This window comes from Stomoxys calcitrans, chromosome 5 (assembly GCF_963082655.1).
Source record: "Stomoxys calcitrans chromosome 5, idStoCalc2.1, whole genome shotgun sequence".
NCBI lineage: Eukaryota > Metazoa > Arthropoda > Insecta > Diptera > Muscidae > Stomoxys > Stomoxys calcitrans.
In genome coordinates, this window is record NC_081556.1 from 45,632,723 (window position 1) to 45,649,067 (window position 16,345).

A 16,345-nucleotide genomic window follows, 5' to 3' on the forward strand; every position below is an offset into this window, starting at 1 on the left:
GCGGAATTCAGGGAGCAAATAGAAAATGAGATGACAAAAATTACTATTTCAAGGGATAACAAGGATGTGAGCAACTTGTATTTTGGGAAAAATTCATGGTTTTGGCAGATGTGACTTGTCTATTATTTAAAGGATTTATTTCAATGTCGTTTGGAACTTAGAGGAGGCCTCAAAGGAGTTGCGAATATTGAGTGGCAATAATAAATTTTCATTTACTTAAAGAGTGGGCCAGAGGAAAAGTAAAAGGATGAATGCTAAATGAGACGAAAAAATTGACTTAAATAATGAGGGAAGAAAACTGTGAAAAAAACAGAAAGGAAAGCCAAAACTCGGGCTGTACCGACCTTATAATATCCTACATCTACCCTATAAACACAAAAGGGGGACAATATTTAATTCTGAACAAATCTTGATGGACCTCGGCGGATGTTTTCCGATGGGTTATTAAAATCCCCGTGTCAAATTTCGAGCAAAGCCAATATGTTCAAGATATAATAACTACCCTTGACAAATGACAACAAATTGCCCAAAATCTGACGAACATATACATGGGAGCTATATCAAAATCTGAACCGATTTCTATGAAATTCACCAGTAATATTGAGAGTCATAAGAAAATCCTTCCTGCTAAATTTCGAGAGAATCGGTTCACAAATGATCATTTTATCGCTGAATTACTGGAAATCGGACGAACATATATATGGAAGCTATATCCAAATCTGAACCGATTTCTATTAAATTCACCAGTAATATTGAGAGTCATAAGAAAATCCTTCCTGCCAAATTTCGAGAAAATCGGTTAACAAATGACCATTTTATTGCTGTATTACTCTAAATCGGACGAACATATATATGGGAGCTGTATCCAAATCTGAACCGATTTCTATAAAATTCACCAGTAAAATTGAGGGTCATAAGAAAATTCTTTTTACCAAATTTCGAGAGAATCGGTCAACAAATGACCACTTTATTGCTGTATTACTGCAAATCGGACGAACATATATATGGAAGCTATATCCAAATTCGAACCGATTTTTTTCTAATTTCAATAGGCTTCGTCTCTAGGCCGAAAAACATGTCCATACCAAATTTGAAGACGATCGGATGAAAATTGCGACAGACTGACAGACAGACGGACAGACGGACAGACAGACGGACATAGCTAAATCGAATCAGAAAGTGATTCTGACTCAATCGGTATACTTAACAATGGGTCTATCTCCCTTCCTTTTCGGTGTTACAAACAAATGCACTAAGTTATAATACCCTGTGTTGGTTACGTTAAAAATAAAGAATGACAAAGCTGCAGAAACAAGGCCACCAGTGAAAACGGCCGACAGGACGATGCCCGACAAAGAGGCAGAGACGCCGAAAACCGCGAGCTAAGAAATCATGGAAACTAGGCAGCGACCGGTGGCCTTAATAATAAATCCGAGAGAACTGTTACGCAGAAATGCTTAGGGCCCTTAGGCGAAACGCGAAACCGGCGAAAGACGAAAACGGGCGCTATTCTCATAGTGATGGGTGGGGTCGAAATAAGAAGGTGCTCTGCGAGTCCCTCTAAAACCAAAGGCGGCAATAAAGATCCGCGACCTGATGAAAATCGACCATTATTGAACCTGTAGCAGCAATATCGAAAAATTGGCCGATTTAGGGCAAACCCAGCACGGACTAGAGGATCTAATGCAACTCACAATACAAAATTTCAGCAAAATCGGTCAATATATACGCAATTTTTGGGGGAAAATCCAGATATCCAGTATAGTCTGATTTGAGAGTCTGATTTGGAGGCCACCGTGACGCAGAGGTAAGCATTTCCGCCTATGACGCCGAGCGCCTGGGTTCAAATCCCGGCGCGAACATCAGTTTTTAGCGGTGGTTATCCCCTTACTAATGCTGGCAACATTTGTGAGGTATCCTGCCATATTAAAACTTCTCTACAAAGTGGTGTCCCTATGCGGAACCCCGTTCGGACGCGGCATAAAAAAGGAGGCTCCTTATCATTGAGCTTAAAATATTGGGGCGGACCCTCCCCCATACCCCAATTTTCAAAAACGACAGAGCTCGGAGACAGGCGCACCGATTTGAACGAAATTTGGTATGCCACCTTATAGTACCCCAAAAATAAGAAATTGGTATAAAATTTTTGGTTGAAATAACATGGGGTGACGCCCCATCCCAAAACCCACCCGGACGGACATGTTTATCGATTATGACAATATGGGTATCAAATGAAAGGTAATTAGCAGTAGAGTACGAATTTGGTACACAAATTTCGCCCAAAGAACTCTGGGGGCCCCCACCCCCAAAAAACACTACAATAGGACTCTTTCTCCGCTTTGGGCAATATGGGTATCAAATGAAAGGTATTTAAATGTATAGTACAAATCTGACATAAAAATGTATTCCTTGATGTCTATATTCCTCCCTTCAAACCAGCCATGTTTGACTACTATGGCAATAAATTTTAGGTATTTGATAGTAGAAAACGAATTTTATATCCAATTTTGAGGCCAAGTGTTTGGGGGTCGTCTCACCCCATAAACTCCCCCTAAACCAATGGCAATTTTGGCTCAAATATAAGGAACTTGAGCGTCGAACACGATGCTGATATTTTTCAGGGCTAAGTGCGTGGGTGGCCGCCCCACCTACATACCCCTCAAACTAGACAAATGTGTGGATTATGACAAAAAGGGTTTCAGGGATGTCTCACCTCATAAACTTCCCCTAAACCATACATATATACCCACTATAGCATAATGTAGCTTAAATGTGGTTTTTGGGGGTAGAGTATGAATTAGATATCCACTTTTGGGGCAAAGGGTTTGACAACTCTTATCCATCACCAAAACCAAGAGAATCCAAACTGTAATGGACGGACACTCCTCTTACCCTATTTCAAAAACGCCAGATCTTGTAGATGGATGGGGCGATTTAAGCGTAATTTGGTTTGTTTATAATAACTCAAAAACAGAAATTTGGTATCCTTATTTAGGGTGGGATATCTAGGGGGCCCCGCCACCTCCAAAACCGTCAAATGGAAATATACACCAATAATGGCAATATGGGACCCAAATAAAAGGTATTTGAGACTAGAGCACGAATCTGATATATGGGCGTCCACATCTGATATATGGGCGTACACATCACAATATAAGGCTCAAATAAAAGGAATTTGGGAGTAGAACACGAAAATGATATCCACATTGGGGCGAAATATCTGAAAGGCCGTACAAGCACCCCAAAACAGGACTTATGTCCTGCCCACATCAGTATAGGGCTTAGATAAAAAAAGAGAGTGAAAGAAGGCGCAGCGGAGCGGACCCTGTCCAGTAAGTTTTCTCTAAAACATGTTGCAATGTCTTTCAAAACGTATCGCAAAATTTTCTTTAGTACGATGTTGACAAAAATTTTTTAAAACTTTAATTTTGCCAAATTATTTTCTAAAAACAAAATGTTGATTATATTAAAACAATTCAAAATTATCTTTAGAAACAATATCTCAGTAAAATTTCCTAAAAGAAAAGACAACCTCCAATAACCACCACCACCTATACATATGCATTGGGTCCGTTCATTTCTCCAAGCCACAAGTCATAAATAATCCCATTAAATCATATCTCTCAATCTCGATACATCAACGCTTAAAACAAATAAAAATATCCTTTTTTTTTATTTTTTTAGTATTAATTAAATAATGCCACAAAAGTGACAGATGTTGTGATAAATGTCCATATGGCCATGCAGGCTTCTAAACCGCAAATGCTGCAATGCGAGTATCAACCAACGGCCATTAAACCAACTGAAAGTTGATGATGAGATGATGCTGCCAATGATTGAATCAACTTTGGCTGTGCCGTTCATGATTAATGGACTCATACCAGCTAGACTTGAAGGAAAATTAGTATTTTTTTATCTTCATGTTGTGGTGTTTTTCTTCTTCAGCCTGATCTCTCCTTTAATTGTGACATTAATGTTTATGATAATGTCTATTAAAATGTCCAATGTTAATTTAAAGCTTTTCAAAATTTACACTGTCGCGGCTAAAGATAGCAAACAGTCAAGAGAGACACATTGAGAGACAGGCAGACGGACGGACGGACGGACGGACGGACAAACAAAACAACAATCAAGCCTTCAAAAACAGAAGAAAAATTACAACATTAATGGCAACATTTCATTTTTCATAGGCAATTTAGTTGTAAATGATGCTGCCCATGAATAGATTGTCTGGTTGCAAAGGCTTCATATGGACGGACAGACAAAGAGAGGGCATGCCTAAATGTATAGGCGACAGTTTCAGTTTCATTTGCAGAGTTTAACGAAAAGTGAAAAGATTTCGAGCAAAGACCCGAACTAGTTGCTGTAATACTTTAAATAAAGGCAGTATAAGCAAACATTTATGGGATTTTAGAAGTGGTATGACTTAAATAACAAAAAAATATCAGTCACAAGCTTGATAAAAAAAATTTGGACAAAATTTTCTGCCACAAAATTTCTACAGACAAAATTTTTTATAAAAAAAAACATTTAAAATTTTTTATAAAGCAAAATTTTAACAAAATTTTTTATAGAAAGATATTGTATCAAATCTTTTTTATATAAAATCTAATTTATAAAAAAATTTAAAAGTTGACAAAATTTTCTATAAAAAAAAAAAATTTACAAAAAAATTTTTATAGAACAAACTTTTTTTGTTTTTGCGCTAATTTATTTGGTTGTCTTATTTTGTTGTTGGATTTATTTGTCTAGTTGAAACCAATACACGTTTTGTTTTTATACCCTCCACCATATGATGGAGGTATACTAATTTCGTTATTCTGTTTGTAACTACTCGAAATATTCGTCTGAGACCCCATAAAGTATATATATTCTTGATCGTCGAGACATTTTATGTCGATCTAGCCATGTCCGGACGGTCGGACGGACGGTCGGACGGACGGTCGGACTGTCTGTCGTAAGCACGCTAACTTCCAATGGAGGAAAGCTAGCCGCTTGAAATTTTGCACAAATACTTTTTATTAGTGTAGGTCGGTTGGTATTGTAAATGGGCCATATTGGTCCATGTTTTGCCATATAAACCGATCTTGGGTCCTGACTTCTTGAGCCTCTAGAGTGCGCAATTCTTATCCGATTGGAATGAAATCTTGCACGACGTGTTTTGTTATGATATCCAACAACTGTGCTTAATATGGTTCAAATCGGTCCATAACCTGATATAGCTGCCATATAAACCGATCTTGGGTCTTGACTTCTTGAGCCTCTAGAGTGCGCAATTCTTATCCGATTGGAATGAAATTTTGTACGACGGATGGTCTGAATCGGTCTATAGCCCGATACAGCTCCCATATAAATCGATCTCTTTATTTTACTTCTTAAACCCCCAAAGGACGCAATTCTTATTCAAATTGGCTGATATTTTACACAGTTCTCCAACATATAATTTAATTGTAGTCCAAACCGGACCATATCTTGATATCGCTCTAATAGCAGAGCAAATCGTTTCTTACATCCTCTTTTGCTAAAGAAGAGATGCTGGGAAAAGAACTCGACAAATGCGATCCATGGTGATGGGTATATAAGATTCGGCCCGGCCGAACTTAGCACGCGTTTACTTGTTCTATTTAGAATAGAAAGCAAAAAAAATCTTTTTTTTAAGTTTTAGGCAAAATGAGGTTGCGATTAATGCAATGGGCAGACTACTGAAATCGCTCCACGCTCCATCATCAGTGTCCTTTGCCCCAAAGAGATTACATGCTTCCACCACTCACTAATCGCTGTGCAATGGTAGAAGCATGCCTTCTTGAGAAGAACATTGGGTCATATCAGGGCACCTTTCTTCGAGCACAGTAAGAAAGGTAAACCACCAACCACCAATATCTCTAACTTATAAAGAAAATCTAGCATCAGCAACCCAAAAATCTGTTACCCAGCAATCTTTGTTTGCCAAAGAGTAACCTCTTAATGTGTGTATACACATTTTATCGGAGTGCTTCCAGTTCATTCATCTGTTTTTGCGCTACTTTATTTTGGTATTTTCATTTAGTTGTTCGATTGTCCAGCTGAAGAAATAAAATGTAAAAAACAAAACTGTGGAAGAATTTTTACAAAATTTTGACATTGAATTTTCTTTGAAAACAAAATTTTGAAAAAAAATTATGTTAAATTTTTCTCAATATATAAGATTTTGACTAAATTTTCCATAAAAAAAAAAAATTGGAAAAATTTTATTCGGTTTGATATTTTGTTATAGTAACCTTAAAACCAAAACTTGATACTAAAATTTTGGGTGGGGCACTTGGGGGGACCAGCCCAACTTCAATACCCGCCAAAGCGATACATAAGCACACATGAAGGTAATGGTAACCATCCGAAAAACTACCCCAAACCGGACATATTTAGCAATCATGTCATTATGGGGCTCAAAAGAACAAAATGAACGGACCCTCCCCCATACCCCAATTTTCAAAAACGTCAGATCTCGGAGATACGTGCACCGATTTATCTCAAAAACTCGAAATAGGTATAAATTTTTTTTTTTTTGTCAAAAAACCTGGAGAACTCCCCTTCCCAAAACCCACCCGGACGGACTTGTTTACCGATTGGGACAATATGGGTATAAAATGAAAGGTATATAAGAGTAGAGTACGAACTTGGAATACAAATTTCGCCCAAAGTGTTCGGAGGGTCCCCCACCCCCCAAAAACCCCCAACAGGACTCTTTCACCGCTTTGGGTAATATGGGTATCAAATGAAAGGTATTTTAAAGTAGAGCACAAATCTGACGTAAAAATTTCTTCCTTGGTGTCTGAGGGGCCTCCCCCTCAGTAGAGCATTAATATGATATACACATTGGGGCTATATATTTGAAAGCCCGTAACTGTACCCCCAAACAGGAATTGACCGTGACAGGATAGGGCTAAAAAATAAGGTAGGGTACTACATTTTTTGATATCTGAAGGGGGGCGGACCCTTCCCCTTACCCTAATTTTCAGAAACGCTAGATCTCGGAGATGGGTAATGCGATTTAAACGAAATTTTCTGTGCTCTCAAATAGTACCCTAAAAATAAAAATTTGGTATCCAAATTTCGGATGGGGCACATAGAGGGGACGCCCCACCTCCAAAACCTACCAAATATATATTTAGACCAATCACAACAATATGGGACTCAAATGAAAGGTATTTAGGATAAGAAAACGTATCTGATATCCAATTGTCGGCCCAAAACACCCCTAAATCGGACATATTTACCGACTATGGTAATATGGAACTCAAATGAAAGGTATTTGCGAGTAGAATACGAATCTAATATCCAAATGTGGGACCACGTTTCTGGGGGTCCACCCCTTTCCCAAAACTCCCCCCAAAGAGAACTCATTCACTGACCATGGGAATATGGGGCTTAAATAAAAGGTCTTTGAGTGTAGAATACGAATATGATATCCAAATGTGGGACCAAGCGCTTGGGGGGCCGTCTCTCCCCAAAAACATTCCCCAAAGGGGACAAATTTACGACCATAGGAATATGGGGCTCAAATGAAAGGTCTTTGAAAGTATTTCCCGAATCTGATATCAATATTCGGAAAAGTTCCTATGGAGCCAACCCAATCCATAACACCACAAAATAGGAAGTATTGGGTGGCCATTGCAATATGGGGCTCAAATAGGAGGTACTTTAGAGTAGAATACGAAGCTGATATATATTTTCAGAGAAAGTCACTGAATGGCCGCCCCACCCCGAAAACACCTCCCAAACCGGACATGTTTGCCGACTATGCAAATATGGGGCGCAAATGATAGGTATTTTGGAGTAGACCACGAATCTAATATCAACATTCTGGACCAATTGTCTAGAGGACGTCCTACCTCCATAACAACCTCCAAATAGGACGCATTTGCTCACCATGACAATTTGGGTCTTTAAGATAGTGGATATCTCCACAATGCGGAAATATTTGATGACTTTTGCAATAAAGGGATCAAATGAAAGGTATTTGAGATTAGAAAACAAATTTGATATCCAACTTTGAGTCCAATGACAATATGGGGTTCAAATAAATGATATTTGAGAGTAGAGCACGATCCTGATTTATTTTCAGGGCTAAGTGTTTGGGGGACAACCCCACTCCCCAAAACACACCCAAATCGGATATAGTTACCGACCAGGTCAATGTGGGGCTCAAATGAAAATTGATACCCATTTTCGAGACCAATTTTCTTGGGGTCTACCCCTTCCCAAAAACACTTCACAAACAGCAATTATTTATTGACCATCATAATATGGGACTCAAGCAAAGGTATATGGGAGAAGAATACGAATCTGGTATCCAAATGTGGGACCAAGTTTTTGGGGCACCGCCCCTTCTCCAACAGTACAAATTTACCGACCAAATGAAAGGTTTTTGAGATTAGAAAACGAATATGGTAACCAATTTTGGGGCCAAGTGTTTGGGGTACGCCTCATCCCATAAACTTTCCTCTAACCAATGGCAATATGAGGTTAAAATAAACGATGCGGATATATTTTTCAGGGCCAAGTTTCTGGGGCTCACAAATCGGACATACATATTTACGGGTCTAGGCAATATGAATTCAAATGAAAGGTATTTGGGAGTAGATCAAGTCCCATACTTCCATATACTCACTAATTAGTGCCTTAAATTTTTAAAAAAGGCTATTATTTATGAATATTTATCAAATTTATACCTAAAAAATGTTTTTTCCATTCTCTTCTATGAAATTCAAATTTCGACGAAAATCTTCCTTCTAACATTAATTATGTCACCCTTTGGCCCAACACCTTGCCCTATTCTATCCTTGGCCTCAAAATTTCCAACACGTGCGCTCGAGTTTCATACCAAAATTTTAGTTTATCAACGCGAAAGTCATGCCACCCAAACACCATATTTCTAATTTTCCTTGAGAAAATATATCATTTTCCTTTTGTTTTATATTGTGTGGGTCATTGTTGATTTTGTGTAGCTTGCGTATATTTTTCTTGTTGTTTACAATCCCCTAATTAAGTGTTTGTCATATATATGCCTCCATTGTATCCTTGGCAAAAAAAAAACAATTTTTTGACGCCAATAACTAAAACTGCGTAGACATTTCATATTAAGCTCTGAAGGAAATCAAGGCAATGACGCCACATGTTGGGCGCCACTTTGGTTGTTAGAGCTTCTCTTACTCCCTCACTTCCTAAGTTGTGAGGAAAGGAGAACGGATGGATGATGTATCCTGGTTATTTGCAATGTATTTCCTGTAATCAAACTACTTTATTGAGGGATGTTTTTTTTTATTATTTGCAATTTTATGATGTCCTTTTTATGAATAACAGCAGAAAGGAAAAAAAAGCAAGCAGGAATAGTGCCTAACGGAAATTAGATTTAAATTGCTTTTTGAAATAATCACATAACACTGACTGAATAAAAGGCACTTCTTGCTCATACACTGCTTGTAATCATGTAGGGAGCCCTAACATGTCATGCCTCATGCCATACACAAATCGAACAAGTGTCCTTCCGTCTCAATAAAAGCTAAATTAAATGTGTGTGCGTATGTCTGTGTGTGTTTGTGCACACCCTGATGTATGTTTATTTGGTGCCACCTCCTTACTCGCATTACAGGATACACGAGTTGTTTATGTCTTTCGTCTGTTTCTGTTTGTCTTGTAGGAGCTCGCAGAGAGTACCATAACATTGGCGTCACATCGTAATTTGGTTTATTTCCGTTTGGCTGATGGCTCTGTCATACTTCTTCCTACAACGGCTTTCCACCTCCTCACCCTCTCCATATCTGCCATTGTCAGGAAGACAACTTGTCTGGCTTTTTTGAGTAATTTATGCCATCTTCATTTGTTGTTCGCTTCAATTTAGGGCAGTACGAACAACAACCAGCTATGGCTAAATGAAAATTAAAGTTCGCCATTCAAAGTTGTTGCTGTTTCGAGCAAGAGAGATAATTGAAAATTCGCTGGTGACTCTTAGTCATTAAATCATGGAGTAAAGTCTTTGGGATAGACAAATTACAAGGGATGATGATGACGTTAGTTTCCTATCAAATGGCACATAGTGGAGTCATTTATAACAAACGCTTAAAAAAAGAACAAAAAATTTTAAAAAAGATAGGTTTATATGACAGATATATCAGGTTATAGACCGATTTGAACCATATCTAGTACAGCAGTCAAGACCCCAAATCGGTTTATATGACAGCTGTATCAGGTTATAGACCAATTTCAACCATACATAGAAAAGTTGTTGGGAATTATAACGAAACACCTAACACAAAATTTTAACCAAATCTGATAAGAATTGCGCCCTCTAGTGGCTCAAGATATCAATATCCAAGATCGTTTTATATGGCAGCTATAAGAAAACATGGACCGAAATGACCCATTTACAATCCCAACCGACCTATACTAATAAGAAGCAGTTGTGCAAAATTTCAAGATCCTAGCTTTACTCCATCGGAAGTAAGCGTGCGTTCGACAGAGGGACAGACGGACGGACATGGCTAGATCGACTTAAAATGTCACGACGATCAAGAATATATATACTTTGTGGGGTCTTAGACGAATATTTCGAGGAATGACGAAATTATTATACCCCCATCCTATGGTGAAGGGTATAAAAACATGTAAAAACGCATTAAGTTCAGCCGGACCGAATTTTGGATACCCGCTACCTCGAATATACCTAGTAACCGAGTAATCGACTAATAAATGCGCCTTTTATAGCCCCTAGACCTAAAATCGGGAGATCGGTATACATGACAGCTATATCTAGCTTAAGACCGATCTATATAGGGCACGGATGGCGAAGAGCCTAACACAGCTCACTGTGCCAAATTCAGTTGAATTTGTTAATAAAAATTTCGTTAATAAAGAACTTAAATTGGGGGTTGGTTAGATATAACGGCTATATATCCAAATATAACCCAATCTAGACCGATACTCTGTATTGACATCGAGGAGTTTAACACAACTCATTGCTCAAATTTTTGCGAAATCGGTTAATAAGTGGGCTTTTTATGGGCGCTTTTATGGGAGATCGGACAATATGTAAACTACAACAAGATATAGTCCGAGTGTGATTTCACTCACTCACGAAGAATTAAAATTCAATCACAGTCACGCACGATCACGTGATTGGAATTGGATCTCACTCATAAATCACTTAACTCACGCATGACACGACAACTCACGACTCACGTGCACACTTCTAATCAAAACAATTATGAATGGAACTCGATCTCGTTCATATAGCCACCGCGGGCACGTTTGCATCTGTTGATACGTTGAACCCAATCGCGTGTTATCTCTTTCATATCCTGCTGAAGAAGATTTTACGATATGCAGTTGTGAATAGATATGGCACACTGCTCGCCTATGCCGACGACATCGACATCATAGGTCGGTCACCGGAAGTAGTAACTGCAGCCTTTGAAAGAATCAAAAGAGAGTCAATGAAAATGGGTCTGGCAGTAAAGGGAGGTAAGACGAAATAGATGGTATCAACTCCCAAAACGCCTTGCACAACCAAGAGATAAAGCAAAGAATAATACTGGCAAACAGATGCTACTTTGGATTAAGTAAGCAGTTTAGTAATAAGGCCACCTCTCGACACAGGAAAACTACACTGTACAAGACACTAATACTATCCGCACTGTTGTATGGCCCGGAAGCATGGGTACTTGCGAAAGCAGATGTAGAGGTAGTACTTGGAGTGTTTGAGAGAAAGATTCTTCGTAAAATATATGGACCAGTTTTATATAGGCAGACGCCAGTCTATATAGGCGTCGTATGAATCACGAGTTGTATGAGCTGTATGACGACGCACAGTGGGATGGGGAAAAAAAAAATAAATGGAAATAAGTCTGCCATTTGGGAACGGATAGAGATATCTTCGGGAAATTTTACATGGTTATATCTGAGATGTTCTCCAGTTTATATGCGCTTTTAGCAGCCCGAACAAAATTCTGTAGGTCCGAGGTAACTAACCTTGAAGGCACTACAATGGGCCCCAAGGCCTTCCTGAAATTTTGCATATAAACTGGATAACACCTCAGCTATAACCTTGTAAGATATCTCTATCCGTTCCAAAATGGAAGACTTATTTCCATTACTTTTTTTCCCTATCCCACTGTGCGACGACAGCATAGTTAAACGCATCAAAATACAACAGTTGCTTTGGCTAGGTCATGTTGTCAGAATGGAGGATGAAGCTCCAGCAAAGAAGTCATTTAAAGGGAACCGTAATATCGGGTTGCCCAAAAAGTAATTGCGGATTTTTTAAAAGAAAATAAATGCATTTTTAATAAAACTTAGAATGAATTTTAATCCAATAAATTATTTTTCCCCCTTTTTTTCTAAACCAAGCTAAAAGTAACAGCTGATAACTGACAGAAGAAAGAATGCAATTACAGAGTCACAAGCTGTGAAAAAATTTGTCAACGCCGACTATATGAAAAATCCGCAATTACTTTTTGGGCAACCCAATAGAATACCCAAAAGGGAAAGAACCAGGGGAACCAAAACTCCGATGGAGTGACCAAGTGGAAAACGACACACAGTGGGAGAAAAGCGAAAAAAACGAGTAAAAAAAATTCCGTGTGAGAACAGGTAGAGAAAAACTCCAGAAATTTTTTAAAATTTGATTCTTAACATTTCTTAAAATTTTACTCCAAATTTTTTGTTTAGTTTTTTGTTGTTTGTGTTGAAATTGTGAAACTGTGATACTTTGTTCTTTGTTTGGAAATCGGTATATTCTCAATTTTTCCTAATTTTTATTTATTTATCCATTGTAGTATTTAAACAATATGCAGTTAATTTCCCAGTGAACCCCTTCGGAAACTGTTTGTTTTAGCTTTTAAAATTGTTTTCATTGTTTGTTAATTTTTATTTTGAAATAATGTTGCCTACTTACATGATGTGATGTCTTTATTTTTGAGATGTGTTTTTAATGGCGCCGCAATTTCATACAATTGGACACATGTGATTAGAGGAGGGTAGTCGTCGATGGGGGGAAAAATTCACCCAGTGGTTCAGTTTCCTTTTTATGGGTTCAGATAATGCTGCAAATAGAAAGAAGACAAAAAAAAATTAAAATCTTATTCACTCATTTTTTTTCTCAACATGAAAATTCCTAGAACAAATTCTTATTGAAATAATCGCAACAAGATTTCGTCATCATGCCCCAGTCTCAAGAGGTTGGGGTGACGCCCTGATGTTGTAATAAAATGAAAGGAAAATGATGCCATCGCACACATAATTTTTTGAATGGGAAACCTTAATAAATTTGCAAAAAAAATACAAATAACAACAACAACCATCTACCGATGCCATTCAAAAAATCTTGAATTTATTTATGAATTGAGTTACTACGCCACACAACTCGTGTTCTGTATCTTTGAATATCTTTGGGTCGTTTGTACTTCATATCTTACTGAGCTACTCTGCCACACTGCTTGCATAAAGTTTGCTACAGACTGTGTGGGCTGTATGCCCAGCAGGAGCCATTCGCATGTGCTGCTACTGCTGCTGCTGCTACTGCTGCTACTGCTCCATGGACGACGATGACGACGATGTGTGGCATGTGCTGAGGATAAATTAATGATGACGTATATCTAGAACTGATTGAGATAAACGCTTGAATATGAGGTCATATCATCACCTCCAGTGTCAAGATTGCTCTGTCTATCTTTCCATCCGCATGGCTGTTCCGTTGTTTTTTGTTTAAATAATTTGTTGGTCAGTCTATAAAATTTGATATTCTCATACATGATGAAGTAATAGCAAAATTTATGTAATTTATTTTGTAACAAGTTTTTTGTTTGGAAGACACATGTCTTACAGTCTCTGTAATAGAATACCAAAAAATGTGATGAAAGAATTATCAAATAGTCTATATATAAAAAAAGAGATAACTATCTCGGAAAAAATCATCAAGAACGAGTAATAACAGCCCGGGCCGAATCTTATATACCCCCCACCATGGATCGCATTTGTCGAGTTCTTTTCCCGGCATCTCTTCTTAGGCAAAAAAGTATATAAGAAAAGATTTGCCCTGCTATTAGAGCGATATCAAGATATGGTCCGGTTTGGACCACAATTAAATTATATGTTGGAGACCTGTGTAAAATGTCAGACAATTCGAATAAGAATTGCGCCTTGTAGGGGCTCAAGAAGTTAAATAGAGAGATCGATTTATATGGGAGCCGTATCAGGCTTTAGACCGATTCAGATCATAATCAACAGGTATGTTGATGGTCATGAGAGAAGCCGTTGTACAAAATTTCAGCCAAATCGAATGCGAATTGCGCACTCTAGAGGCTCAAGAAGTCAAGATCCCAGATCGGTTTATATGGCAGCTATATCAGGTTATGAACCGATTTGAACCATACTTAGCACAGATATTGAAAGTAAGAATAAAATACGTCATGCAAAATTTCAGCCAAATCGGATAGGAATTTCGCCCTCTAGAGGCTTAAGAAGTCAAGTCCCCAGATCTGTTTATATGACAGCTATATCAGGTCAAAGACCGATTTGAACCATACTTGGCACAGTTGTTGGATATGATAACAAAATACTTCGTGCAAAAATTCATTCCAATCGGATAAGAATTGCACCCTCTAGAGGCTCAAGAAGTCAAGATCCCAGATCGGTTTATATGGCAGCTATATCAGGTCAAGGACCGATTTGAACCATACTTGGCACAGTTGTTGGATATCAAAACAAAACACGTCGCGCAAAATTTCATTCCAATCGGATAAGAATTGCGCCCTCTAGACGCTCAAGAAGTCAAGACCCAAGATCGGTTTATATGGCAGCTATATCAGGTCAAGGTCCGATTTGAACCATACTTGGCACAGTTGTTGGATATCAAAACAAAACACGTCGTGCAAAATTTCATTCCAATCGGATAAGAATTGCGCTCTCTAAAGGCTCAAGAAGTCAAGACCCAAGATCGGTTTATACGACAGCTTTATCAGGTTAAGGACCGATTTAAACCACACTTGGCACAGTTGTTGGATATCATAATAAAATACTTCGTGCAAAAATTCTTTCCAATCGGATAAGAATTGCGACCTCTAGAGGCTCAAGACGTCAAGACCCAAGATCGGTTTATACGGCAGCTATATCAGGTTATGAACCGATTTGAACCATACTTGGCGCAGTTGTTGGATATCAAAACAAAACACGTCGTGCAAAATTTTATTCCAATCGGGTAAGAATTGCGGACTCTTGAGGCTCAAGAAGACAAGACCCATGATCGGTTTATATGGCCGCTGTATCAAAACATGGACCGATATAGCCCATTTACAATACCAACCGACCTACACTAATAAGAAGTACTTGTGTAAAATTTCAAGCGGCTATCTTTACTCCTTCGGAAGTTAACGTGCTTTCGACAGACAGACGGACGGACATGCCTAGATCGACATAAAATGTCACGACGATCAAGAATATATATACTTTATGGGGTCTCAGACGAATATTTCGAATAGTTACAAACAGAATGATGAAATTAGTGTACCCCCCATCCTATGGTGGAGAGTATAAAAACACGTCAAATCAACTTTTTTATACCCACCACCAAAGGATGGGAGTATACTAATCTAGTCATTGCGTTTATAATACCTCGAAATACTGATCTGCGACCCCATAAAGTATTTATATTCTTGATCATCTCGACATCCTGAGTCGATGTAGCCACGTCATTCAGTCCGTCGGTCGAAATCACGATAGCGGTCAAACGCGTAAATCTAGCCGCTTGAAACTTTGCACAGATACTTAATATCGATGTTGGTCATTGGATATTGCAAATGGGTCATATCGGTTCAGATTTGAATATAGCTCCCATATAAACCGATGTCCCGATTTCACTTCTTGAGTCCTTAAAGCCGCTATTTTTATCCGATTTGGCTGAAATTTTGCATGTAGTGTTCTGTTATGACTTTCAACAACCGTGCCAAGTACGGTCCAAATCGGTCTACAAGCTGATATACCTCCCATATAAATCGATCGCCCGTTTTGACTTCCTGAACCTTTACAAGCCGCGATTTTTATCCGATTTAGCTGAAATTTTGCACATAGTGTTTTGTTATGACTTTCAACTATTGTGCCAAGTACGGTCCAAATCGGTCTAAAACCAGATATAGCTCCCATATAAACCGATCCTCGGATTTGATTTTTAAGCCCTTACAAGCCGCGATTTTTATCCGATTTGTCTGAAATTTTGCATGTACTTTTGTGTTATGACTTCCAATAACTGTGCCAATTACGGTTTAGATCGGTCTATAACCAGAAGTAGCTCCCAATTTATAGCAGAATCCATGGAGAT

General features: G+C 38.3%; 1 protein-coding gene across 1 annotated transcript in view; it reads right to left on the reverse strand.

The window, feature by feature from the left end:
* The window catches only part of LOC106084073 (protein 4.1 homolog), a 75,190-nt gene extending 62,114 nt beyond the window's left edge, over window positions 1-13,076 (reverse strand). The window contains exon 1 of the mRNA XM_059369753.1: window positions 12,929-13,076. The gene's annotated coding sequence lies outside the window, so the exon portion shown is untranslated. The remainder of the gene's footprint in view (window positions 1-12,928) is intronic.
* Between the last annotated feature and the right edge of the window lie 3,269 nt (window positions 13,077-16,345).